The sequence below is a fragment of the Eurosta solidaginis genome, unplaced genomic scaffold, assembly GCF_040869045.1.
Source record: "Eurosta solidaginis isolate ZX-2024a unplaced genomic scaffold, ASM4086904v1 ctg00000120.1, whole genome shotgun sequence".
In the NCBI taxonomy this organism is placed as follows: domain Eukaryota; kingdom Metazoa; phylum Arthropoda; class Insecta; order Diptera; family Tephritidae; genus Eurosta; species Eurosta solidaginis.
The window spans coordinates 942,763-956,569 of NW_027136879.1; the positions used below are offsets into that span (position 1 = coordinate 942,763).

Below are 13,807 nucleotides of genomic sequence, written 5' to 3' on the forward strand. Positions count from 1 at the left end.
TTTAAATAGGAGTTCGCATTGCATATTTCCAGTAGTTCCTTGTTGCAATAACCTGGTCTTGGATGGCCAGCATGAACCCCTCGGTTTCAGCGTAGATACCAGAGTGACTTAACCACTCATTGGATGCTGATTTGTCCACTGCTGTATGCTCCAGAGCGTATGCGTTCCTTCCATGAATAGCTTTCATTTTCCACTCTTCTATCAGCGACTGTATGTGCTCTCGATCGGAGGGGAGCTCGTGCGTTGTAACATCATGTAGGTTTAGTAGGGAATACTTTAAATCTGCCTTGCATAACGTTTCTAAGAGGGGACTGTGTTGGTTTTGGAAGTATATGCGTAGCTATTTTATATTATTTTATTTTACTTTATTTCATTATATTTTATTTTATTTTACTTTACTTTATTTCATAATATTTTATTTTATTTTATTTTAGAAAAGAACAGAAATGGAAAGGAAAGGAAAAGAAAGGAAAGGGAAGGAAAGGATAGGAAAGGAAAGGAAAGGAAAGGAAAGAAAGGAAAGGAAAGGAAAGGAAAGGAAAGGAAAGGAAAGGAAAGGAAAGAAAAGAATAGAAAAGAAAAGAAAAGAAACGAAAAGAAAAGAAAAGAAAATAAAATAAAATAAAAGAAAGAATATAAATAGTAATAATAAAAATTATAGGGAGAATAAATAAGAATAAAGCAACCGAAAATGATACATGACATATAATCCTATCTCGGCTGTCGTTTCGAAAACGCCCTGTCTCAGAAAACTTTTGAGTAACGTCTCATTTCAGAATGCCTTATTTAGAATTAGCTTCATAAACTGAGCGGGGCATTCTTAAACCGAGTTCCGAGATGGGCGTTTTTGAAACAGTAGCCGAGATAGGGTCTTGAAATATAAAACTACAAATTGGAAAGTAACGAATTTATTTGTGAGAATAATCTAAAAATTAAATTATTAAAAATAAGGAATTAGTATATATAAGAGTAATATTTCTGGTTTTTAATTACATGTCTCGCAGTACACTGACCTTCCATCATTTACAAAATGATCGTAACGAGGATATGAACTACATAAATAAACAAGCATAAAAGCATCAGATGTAATGTAAGTGCATGGGATCAAATCGCAGCCTCAGAGAACGATTTGGTGAAGGATCGGCGGATTCCGGAACATGTAATCCATACATTGCTACTTTTAAATGTGGTTTGATGTTATCTTATATCACAAAAGTAATTATTATATCATAAGATTTTGAGTAAAGTCCGAAATATTATTAGATATAATATCGCACACATAGATCAAAACAGCGTTGAACTAAAAAAAAGTGCAAAATCAGAAAACGCCTCTTCCAAATGCGCGAATTAATTTTTTATTTGTTTGTTAAATACTTTCTTTTTAGTGAAGGTATTAGGAAATCGTGTAAACAATGAGGTATGTATTGAACTGGGATACTTGGGGGTACTCATATCTTCGAAATTTCATATTTTCGAGTTAGCTCCCTATTGATCTGGGTGTGCCATATGATAACATTATAATAAATATAGTTCTAGCTAACAAGAATAAACAAGATTGTTAAATATCTACCCCCATTATTGGCAGAATCAACATATTTTAGTGAAGGAATATCGCGCCGACTGCTTTAACCAATGATTTATCAAACTCTCTCGAGACCAGGCTCGATACTTCGGTTTTTGAATACATGGCTTCTTGCTGATAGCATCTAGTCTACTAAAAACAAAGACACTTGATTAGCTTTACTATGAATCAAAGTGCATGCAATACCTTATATTTGAACTTGAAACACATTGTGATAAATAAACAACAGAGCTCCGTAATATATCAGAGTCAGTAGCATATTAGTCTCCGGCTTAAATGCTCAGTTTCAATGATTTTCATAATTTTCCTTTAGGTTTCCTTTATGTCGTCCGATCAACCAAAATTTTACTTCTCGACAGCTTATTTAAGGTTTGAAATCTTCTGAAAAGAAAAAAAAATAAAAGAGGTCATTCCAAATAAAACGTAACAAACTAAGAAATGTATTAAAGTATGCTGTCAGATATGTGATTGATATTATCACGCAGTCCACTTACTGCCATCAATCGAATACTGACGGGTTCAAAAGTAAAATTTTTTATCATTTACAAAAGATATAAAATTAAAAAAACTCAAAATTTCATATTTTTATAAGAAAAAAATTACTTATTTGCTGCAAAAATTAGTTTATGGAAGCGTAGCTAGGTACGGGATTTCTTTTCTAATTTCAAGGATGACAAAGAAGCAAAATGCAAAATATTTGAACTTAGGTTGTGTAATAATAACACCAGAAAGTCTTAACAAATCAATAAAAATTAAAAAAAAATTTTTTTTCTCAAATAATCGAATCTCGCAATAATCGAACGCAAATAACTATTCGATTATTGATAATCGCTTATTTTACTAAATAAAATTTGCTAATCGAATAGTATTTTATTCGAATAGTCGATTATCAAAAACTCTAATATATACAATACGCCTTATGAAAAAATAGTAATGCTTGAGAATTATTTTGTACCAGCTATCTATATTTGTTACAGAAATCCCAGATATGATGAAGCAGTACCCTTTTTCTCCTTTTATTTCTTCCTCCTAAACTGTATTTTCCCTATTCTGTTCCTACTCGTTTTAATATTACAAATACTACTCTTTTCCTAAACTTCTATTTCTAATCTGCTCCTTTTCCTTTCTGTTTCCCTTTCATCACCCTTTTCTACTTCCATTTCCTACTCTTTTTACTCTTTCCCTATTGCATTTTTACTTCCTAAGATGAGCGATTTTTGTAGCAAGTATTCAATAGAGGCACAGTTTATATAAATTTATCGCCAACCACACGCACCGTATACAGAGCTCTATATGAAAGAAAAGTCAATACAAACAAATTGAATTTTATCAAAATTTAAAAAAAAAAATGTTTGTAAGAATTCTATAAATTCGTATTGATTGACCGATTTCTTCGAAACTATAAGGCCTATGAAAGGTGTTGTATATACTTCATCATTTAGCCTAATTACATTTAACGCGACTGCTACAGACCACAACTACAATAAAGCTTGACAACAACCGTATTCAAGCATTGGCAACTCGATTACTTTGAACGCGTATAAGTGGCAAAACAGTAGCGAAAAATGTATAAAAAATTATTGATTATAGTAAAAAGAATACAAACGAATAATCATAAGATCATGTGTAAAAATATTTTGACAGATGTCGATTTGTAACCACCGTCGTCAATGTAATCAGGCCTATTGATAGATATTTGTGCTCCAGTGCTTTAACTTCCTTTAAGATGACCCAGTGGGAAACCAATTTATGTCTGATTTAGTGAATACTTTTTTTTTGAACGAACAAAGGTTAGTAGCAAATATCTTAAATTACATTAAAAAAAAATTTCTAAATGGGCATTAGGATGGGCGAAAAAAAATGTGTTCTTTTCGTTTAGTTGAAGTATTGTTCTGGGCATCCAAAAAGTCAACATGTTAAATTTTCAGTTGTTTAATTTACTTAATTTTAGACTTCAGTTTTTCCATATATTCCGTGTTTGCGGCCTACACAATAGTCTATGAATATTCGCCATATACATTTTTTCTATAATAGAATGACGTTTTTCATAAACCCTGTTTTGTATACCGCCCAGCTAGGTTAGGAAGAACTGGCCGGTTAATAAAAACCTCACATAGACCGAGTGGGTCCATAGTGTTACCAGAATTTGTTTGCCGACCAAACGGAAGGACCCCAATCAACTGCCAGGACTTATGTTGAAGAATAACTCCGTCCTCTTGGCAAATACTAGAAGTTTTCTAGGACCTAGCTTAATTGGTGCCTCGAGATTTGGAAACTCTGCCGCCCCTAATAGCTGGATATTTGACATGGCGAGCGCAAGATACGACCACAGACCATGGTCAAACATTTCTCCTTGCAACTTCCACTTACTACACCTGCTGTTACTGATGAGGCCCAGCTTATAAGCATGACGTCAGAAGGCAGTGTCCAGTTAGTATGCCCATCGTTATCCTTAAGTCTTCTCACTTCAGAGATATGAGCCAGTTTGTGAGTCTCATATCGTAGGCTTTGCATATGATGTTAGAAATTTTTCAGCCCCGCGCTTTTGTCCACGCCTTTCCTGCTTGACGGATCATATGCAACTCCTGCCTCATTTTGATTTCTCCCACACGGATTGGTACGTCTATTATTGTTTCAGCGAATGTTGCACTCTCCTTTGCCAACACATCGGCCTTTTGATCTGAAACACGCTGCAGGAATCTGACAGGCTGTATGATGTACTTATTTCTGAATGTATACAGTAAATAGCAGACCCGACCACTTCCGTTAATTTGGAGCCATCTATATATACATGCATTGTATGTTCTGACATTTCTGCACACTGGCGCCAACTCGGCTTAATACTGATTAAAAATTTAAATGATTATTAATGACGTTGAGTGGTCTTCAGGCAATAATGTCATGCAATTAATAAATTAATTTCTAATTACGTGATTAATATAATTATTTGATTATTTTATTTATTTTTAATTAATTATATTTAATTATTATTACTAATTATTTTATATTATTATAATTTAATTATTTTTAATTTAATTTAATAATTTAATTGAAAATAAACAAAGAATAAAATTTAATGGAATCATTGTTTGATAGATTTTAATTATTTGATTATTTTTAATTATTTGATCGTTTTTAACACAATGGTAAAATTTTCCAACTCTTTTTGATAACTTTTTTATTTGCCAATAATCATAATTATTTTTGATTAGTTTTTTTTTATTAATTAATTATAAATTTCTAAGTTGTGCGGAAAAAAAATAATTAAGCATTCAAATTCAAAAGGGTAAAGAAATTAATGATTATTAATATTAATGGAAATTTAACAGGATCGCAAAAAACATTAAGTCGGGTAAAATATGTGCCTTTGTGACCCGAATAAGCCTTTTTGCTGATAAATATAGGCATATGTTGCTCGAAAGTGTATTTTTTTTTTTTTTTTATTTGCTTCCAATAAAAATGTTCTTACTGAATAGAGGGATACGCGCCGTGTATGGACGCAAGATATATCCCATACCTATGTATATCAAATTTTTTTTTTATATCAAATCGGAAATGAACTCAAAAAGTAACATTGTTAAGAGTCGGCAAAAAACTGACTGCCTCCCGCATATGCGCCAAGAGAGGTTTTATTTTTTACAAAGTCTTTTCTCGTTGATTAGTGGAGCTATTAGTAAAATAGTATACAGTTCGGTAGATTTTGAATTGGGAAACACGATGGTTTTCATAACTTGGAAATTGCATATTTTTGAGTGAGCTCCCTACTAATATAGGTGTACGATATCTATCGTAAATAAGACTTAATAAAAGATAAAAACATATATGATAAAAATATGCCAGTATTACCAGTTTAATACAGACAGATTCGGACAGTGAAACTTAAAGATTTAGCTGATTTACAAATTATTCATGGCCAAATTAAAGCAACTCAACCTAACTTGACTGTAGGTCTCGAAACGACTAACATACTCTGCTTAAGTTACGTTGAACGTTTCAAAGCTGCTTTAGCGCTGGAAAATAGAACTCGGATGCTGCAATGTGTTTTGCAGACCTACGAAATTTTTAAAAATTAAAAATTTTCAGTTAAGCTAAATTGCCTCAACCAGACCTTAATGCTTATTACGCTTAGATAGGAACAACCAACTATTTATTACATATCGTAGTGAGGACAGCAAAATCGCATACAAATCTATTTCAAGATCCATACGCGTCAACTATCAAATTTTACAGTAAAGCGAAAAAAATTGTTTTTTGATTTCATTTATACTCACCAATACATAAATACCTGAAAAAAAGTAAATTAGTAGTAAACAAGAGCTTCCTGCCATCATGCAAAACTCAACAATTCAAAATCTTGCTGTCCAGGCTACGATATTTACACCAATAGTGATACCTTTCTGATTGGAATATTGCTGGTACTAAGTATAGATCCCTTCAACTTTGTTTTGTTTTCCAGGTTTATGCGGGTTGTTTCCTCACAAGACGGTTTTGTTACGTATGCAGATCTTGAAGCCGTATTTGTTGAACTATCGGAGTATAAAAAATAAGTGGAAATGATTTTTAAATTCAATCCGCATTATATTATTTTCGTTGTTCGCTGTGCTGCCTTACTTAAATTTTCAACCAATATCGCATAACTAAATGAAAGCTGCTTTCTTGTCGTACTTTTATATAGCATTCCGGTGAAATATTATGTAATTTCAACCGAAACAAATTTCGTTTTTAAGCTTGGACGTGTAAAATGGGATGAATTGTGATTACCGTAAGCCAAACTTTGCACCAGAATAAATCAGATTATCGACCTGTGATGAGATTTTACCGCTGGATACATTTAAACCACATATTTTCGCAGAATTAGGCATGTTCCGGAAACTTGTTTGACGCTTCATATTATGTTAGAATTAAAATGCGATTGGTTGTATTTAGTTGACGAACATTAATAAGAATTTTCACTGCTGTTTTCGTGATCGCTGCTGTAGAGTGATGTTACTCTAAGCAAAATTTCAGATACCATTAACACATTCATATATTAGCTGTGTTTTTTTTACATGTGCATACATTTGCACTTAAACTTTATATGGACTGCCAAGTGTATAATTTAAGCTTAACTTTTGAAAATGTTGCTCAGAAAATTAGTGCTGTTAAATTTCAGTTTCATTATACTCAGTTACAACAGAAATGTGTCCTCCATTTTTTCTCTACTCTATTCTTCACTTCTATGACCCAACTGCTTAACCACTCTCACAAGTCTTCAACAATTGTCGCTAGATGGTTCCCCTTACCATTATCTATGTGATGATGAGTGTATTTTTACCCGAAATGTAGATGCATTTACATGTAAAAAAAAAACATGGATATTTTTACGCCTGTTTTCAGTCTTACACCTGCAAACAGTAACACTTTAAAAATAAAACTTTTATATTTTGATCCCAAATATTCAAGGGGAATAAAAAATGCATGTTTCTGGAGGGAAATTAAAACTACTTTTAGTTTGTATGGGGTATTCCATTCCATTTCGACCAATTTTGAACCCGACCCCTTTAGAATTGGCTGAAAGTTTTTCTTCTTTTTCTAGCTTACAAAAGACGTTTTTCAGAATTTTTTCAAATTTTTCATCCAACTTAAAAAAAGTTATGAATTTTTAAAAAAACACAGTTTTTGTTTTCAAAATACTATAAATTTTTCAAAAATTGACCGTTTGGGTTTTCTTTTTTTCTTTAAATTTATTTTAAATGTAGATACTTTTCGGAAAAAATACAAACAAGTTTTTTTTTAATTTTTCAGTTTTTCGTGATTTTTCGAATTTCGCCATTTTTTTTTTCTTTTCTTTTTTTATATTTTTTTATTTAATTGAAAAAAAATTTTCAAAAATAAAATTTTTTTTTTATCAATTTTATTTATATAACAAAAAAAATTTAAGAAAATGATTTCTAATAAACGTCGGTAAGTATTGAATACGAATGTATGTGTATACCGGCCTAATGCAGTTGCTGGACCGCGAAAGCGAGTCATTTTAATCGTAGATTACCATAATATATAAAGAAAAGGATACTTAAAAATCATTTTCTTACATTTTTTTGTTATATAAATAAGATTGATAAAAAAAAATTTTATTTTTGAAATTTTTTTTTCCAATTAAATAAAAAAAAAATATAAAAAAAATCGGCCCACTCCGGGATTAGTGGGGATGATTGCAGAATTGATTGAAGTTTTTTATGAGAAAAAAAAAATGTTGAAATTCGAAAAATCTCGAAAAACTTAAAAATTAAAAAAAACTTTAAACATTTTTTTGTATTTTTTCCGAAAAGTACATTTAAAAACAAATTTAATTTAAAAAGATCCCAAACGGTCAATTTTTGAAAAAGTTATAGCATTTTGAAAAAAAACGGTGTTTTTTTAAAAATTCATAACTTTTTTTGAGTTGGATGAAAAAATTTGAAAAAATTCTGAAAAACGTCTTTCGTAAGCTAGAGAAAGAAGAAAAACTTTCAGCCAATTCTAAAGGGGTCGGGTTTAAAATTGGTCGAAATGGAATGGAATACCCCGTATATAATATCTTAATGTAGTCCAAGAAATTAGATATTTTAATTATGTTTCCCTTTCAAGAATGTAAGTGTGACCCGAACAGGGGAACGAATTTTATATTACCTTATGAAAGTCAAGAGGAACCAAAATTTCAATGTGATATATTAAACTCATGATATTATGATTTACAAGAAACCTCCGATTGGATGGCAGCCCTATTAGATGATGTTTGAGAAAAAAGTAGTTCCACTTTGAAAATAATTTTAAGGTAAGGTTGCCTTTAAGGATGGATTGATCAGCCTTCAAAGTTTAAAAAGAGGGCGCAACCTCAATTCACACCGACGAATCCAAAAGTACCTGCGGTGTAGGTGCGCGATTTTTCCCCGAATAGCTAAAGGTAGCGTCTTTCAAACTCAGCTAGTATCTTGTACCTTGTACCTTTCACGCTCGCTTGGGTACCCGGTTACAAGAACATTGACGGGGAATGAAAACACGGATGATCTGGCAAATCACGGTGCATCGTAAGATACCTCTGAGGCATTATCGATGCGTCAGCCGTTTTTATCAAAAAAGTGACATTCCTAAATTCCTATCAATTTAAAGCAAACTGCAATTCGCAGTCGGTTGCTCTACAAAATAAAAAAGCAAACTTTGCCTTACTACAACCAGAGAACAACAGAATCACTCAAGATCGCATCCAAGATTACAGTGCACTGGCTAATTAGCTCACGCGTGAAGATAATGGGAGTCCATTTTAACGAAAGGTGCAAGAGATGTAGTGTGGACGGTTTTGGGAGACAGTCACTCAATACTTCTGTGAGTGGCCAGCCCGGGCTCGACCTAGAGGCGGTGTTGTTCTTGTTGTAGCGATAAAGACACCTTCCGAAATTCTTGGGGAGTGTCGCCAGAGCCTCGGCTGTTAATGAAACAGGATTCGCCACGGATAGGTGAGGTTCACAATTGGGTTGGAGAAGCTATATATTGCGCTGGCAATCCCTTGAAAAGGTTGCGCTACACAACCTCTTGAAGCTATTTGGTATTTGAGTCGCCTCTTACGACAGGCATATATTCCAACAACCCAACCCGCTGGGGATATAGGCAGTGTCAAAATGCTCCATGGATGGCATCAGCAAGTTTATTGGTCTAAAAAATGGTTTAAGTAAATACACAGGGTACACTTTGTAAATGCTTCCAAGAGCATGTGCATCAAAATTGCGCCTAGAGGGCTACTTGGGTCCGTTCTCTTCGGCCGGGCGCCACAACAACCAATCAACCATCGTCAGAGATTTAGATTATATGCAAGACTATTTCTGAAAAATGAGACGACTATTACTCCACAAATTTTTGGCTATTTTCAAAAAGGTTTCGTCATTAATTGAACGGTCTTCTTCGGAATTTATATAGGCGGATGTTCCATCGTCACGGGTGGGACGTTTCTATGCAATATTTCATGTTTATTAACGCATTCTAATTAAACAAGCTGATGATTTCACGTTCTAATTGATAGGTTGTGACACTTTACATTGAGTCAGTACTGGTTTGTAAAAAAAAGCTCACAATATCTTAGTATATATGTAAATTATAATAAGTTTTATAATTGTCACGTGTGAGACAGAGAAAAGACGCTATACATTAATGAAGTAACAAATTAGAAAAACTCTGCGAGTATGTGGAAGTAGCTTGTTTTGCTTAAAGACTTGTATATAAACGAATATTAAAGTAACCCAATAATATAAAAGTAATTAATTTTTTTTTATAATTTTGGGAAAAATTTAAACAACGTGACATCAGGACGGACAAGGCGACAGCTGTTTCGATGATACCTTGTAAATCTCGCCAAATCCTTTTCTCCCGGGAGTGGGGTTTGAACCCGCGCCCCTACGATGGTTTAAGTTTTACAAACGCCTTCAGCCACCTCATGCCTTAGTTGTTCTAAACCTTATCATAATTGTATTATTTGCATATTTTCTTTATTCACAGTCCATACTTGTTATGGCATCATGTGGTAAAGTTATTTTTCTTAAATGATTTTATAAAAAATTAAGTGTTACGGGTGAGACAGAATTTTCCCGAGTGGGACATGTTCGATTGGAAAACTATAAATGAACTTTTTAATAGTAAAAAAGTATTTTAAAAGGTTCACGCCAGCTGAGCTACGCAAAATTTTCAGATTTTTCATTCTCTAAGGCTTTAGCTCAGATTAAAATGACATGAAAAACCAACTTCATGAATATCATATTTTGATGCTTTGTTGTTGAATAATTCCTTAATAACTTCAAATAAATCAAAGCTGGATTGGATGACAAATTTAAAAAAAGAACGAACGTCAAAATTGCGAGCAACAACTTTTGACTTTCTTTGTCCCGGGGGGAACAAAGCTAACACCTTCGATAGATCTAATAATAACAATATAGGGCTTATATACATAATTTTGTATTTTAATCAGACCCATTAAAAAATGATGAGTTAATGCAATTTTTTCTCTTATTAATCTCTCAAGTGTCAAATCACAAAAATTTTGACAGTTTTTGCAATACCAAATTGAAATAGTTCAATCAGCACTTTAATTTAAGTGGAAAAAAAATATGTTGACAATGCATTTAAAGAATAAATTTAATGTATCTCAGTTGACTGAAGGTTTTTACAACATTTGTATCTACATGGTCTCCAGTTTTGTAAGGCAAATTATCTCTGCAAGGTTCACTTTCTTATGGAAGATCGATAGGATATTTTAGATATAGACTTCTATAAAACAAAATGATCTGGGAGAAAAAAGAAATTCATTTAGCCATGTCCGCCCGTCCATCTGTCCATCTGTCCGTCTGTTTGTCGGTCCGTGAACACTATAACTTGAGTAAACTTTGAGGTATCTTAAAGAAATTAAAAGTCAACTTTTAACAAAATATTGAATATCTTTACAGCATAAAAGTAAATTATGTAAACATTCAACCCCAGTACTGATATGGTGCAACAAAATTCAAAAATTAAAGAAAATTTCAAAAATTTACTAATCCTGGTGAAATTTGGTAAGGGCATACCTTCCATGCCGATAACTGTTTTCTGTGAAAAACGGCGAAATCGGTTGAAGCCACGCCCAGTTTTTATACACAGTCGACCGTCAGTGCTTCCGCTCGGCCGTTAACACGACAAATTGAGCAAAAATCGATATATCGTTACTAAAATTAGTTCACGTACTTATCTGAATACACTTTATCTTGGTTTTAAAAATGGATTGGATTGGTTTTTTGACGCAAAATATAACTTTAGAAAAACTTTGTAAAATGGGTGTGACACCTACCATATTAAGTAGAAGAAAATGAAAAAGTTCTGCAGGGCGAAACCAAAAGGAACCATGGCAGGAATACCGTGGTATTACATGTATAAATAAATTAGCGTTACCCAACAGATGATGTTCTGAGTCACCCTGGTCCACATTTTGGTCGATATCTCGAAAACGCCTTCACATATAGAACAAAGGGCCACTCCCTTTTAAACCCCTTATTAATACCTTTAATTTGATACCCATATCGTAAAACCAAATTATATATTCCCCCTGGTCCACATTTATGGCGATATCTCGAAAAGGCGTCCACCTATAGAATTAAGGCCCACTTCCTTTTAAAATACTGATTAACACATATGCATATTTGCATTTCTTTTAAATATTTAAAACAAAATATTCAAATAAAACGAATTGATATCTGAAGAAAAATAGGCAAGTTGCTCCAATTTTTTGTGTTATTTACCATTTTTATGTATCATGAAAAAGACAATGTAATGTTCGGTTACACCCGAAATTAGCCTTCCTTACTTGTTTTCTTTCATGTTTTCCATTATAATAAAAGTACAATAATTAAAAAAAAAATTATTGTGTAATACGTCTTAAATTCAATAAATTTTACACATGTAATAGATGAATAGACATTTAAATCGTAGATCAGAATATTTGAGGGCGAGTTCACTATGGTTGCAGGACTGTTCCAGCTTCAATAGATTGTTTTTAACAACCGATGTCGACGAATTATCCGTTTGTTATCGATAGCCACAAGAACAATAAATTCATAAATATTTAATAGCTTTTACCGCACGCGTGAAATAGATATGTAAATTTATATGTGAATAACGCTAAAAGTTGCATCATTACAATTGCTTATATTAAAAAAAAAAATTATAATCCTAATGTAAAATCAGCATATCGCTATTATCTCCACTAAACAAGGCAACCAATAAACCAATGCACCAATAAATTTTTTGTAAAATAATAATTGCTCTTTATAGGTAATACATATGTACAACAATTTATAAGCGACCATATCCTTAGCATAATTGAGTGTTCATTTAACAAAATATTTCGGGATTAAAAGGCACGCGGAGTAGCGATTAAAATAATTGCCTAAGTCGACTAAAGATTCAAATAAACATATGCCTTGAGCAGACGTTACATCGTATATATTACAACAATAACATTTAAAATTGAGTATTATGCGATAATATACTCATAGTAATAAGACACATACATTCATATAGGGATCATACACTTTTGCCGCAAAACATTACCAAATAAAGTACATAATTTGACGATGTTATAAATGAAATTAATTCGTTTAATTGCCAATGGAAAATATGGTTTATATAAGAATGGATTAAGCGATGACCAATAAATGTGTGCATAAACGTATGTAGAAATATAGGGCTTTGGTTCATAATGCTCGTATTTTTATAGAATGTTTGCACATATGAAAATTTTATTTGGGCCATTGTGCCATGCAACAGCACAACAACACAGTTTAGAAGCTCTATATCGTAATGAGTACTTATGTACGCATGTGCGAGTGTTTGCTACAGTTTTTATACGCTTATTGGCGACCACGAAAACTGCTTAATCGCCAAAAATGTATCCCAATATTAAAGATATAATAATGCTAAATAAAAAGTATGCAGTAAATGAAAATCATAACTTTTGAGGGATGCGCGAAAGGAAAGCAGATTTACTTATTTATAGCGTCATGAATCAAATTTGACTTAATGGGTGGTAGTCCTTTAACAAATAATATTATAAATGCCAGTACGCAAAATTACTATGGTTGAATATTACGATAAAACCTTAACAGCTACAGATGTTTCAGTTTTTCAAAATTAGATAATTTTCTTGATATTTTATTGCTTACATCCCATTACCGATACTGAATTTTGTCGTAACTGGACACAGACTGACAAGGCCTCCGAGGAAAGAACATCTTCCGAATATTGAAAAGTGAGTACAAAATTCAAATTTGGCATACTGAGAGTTATAATTCTGACACAAACAGCGGAAAAGCTCATTGAATTCGAAATTAGTTCGAAACTGCTTCAGAAAAAGAGGTTTGAACATAAGGATGAGATTAAGAGTAATAGTGAGCGTTAGACTTGGTTAAGAAGTGGAGCGGGAAGAATAAGAGAAAACGTGTGAAGATTAACTGAAACCGATTAAGGTAAACTGGAAAAAGCGTATGGGAGAAAAAGGTTAGATAGAGGAGAGGCAGGTGGAAAGATAGAGAATGTCAGAACAATGTTTATCGTGTTCGAAAAACGTTTACTGTTTTGGAATAAGGTACCGATAAGTGCCAAATTTCTTTTCTTCGATTACGTAACCGATAAGCTCTGAAACATAATTGCTGTAAAACCTCTGCCGCTATATATTTTTAAACCAGCCACTTCTTT

At 32.6% G+C, this 13,807-nt stretch overlaps 1 long non-coding RNA gene across 1 annotated transcript; it reads right to left on the minus strand.

Moving 5' to 3' along the window:
* Positions 1-1,070: 1,070 nt before the first annotated feature.
* Positions 1,071-6,206, minus strand: LOC137235621 (uncharacterized). The gene is made up of 3 exons (XR_010948005.1): positions 5,854-6,206; positions 1,769-1,963; positions 1,071-1,711 (listed from the first exon to the last, which is right to left on the minus strand). It is a non-coding gene; the product is annotated as an uncharacterized lncRNA (long non-coding RNA).
* Between the last annotated feature and the right edge of the window lie 7,601 nt (positions 6,207-13,807).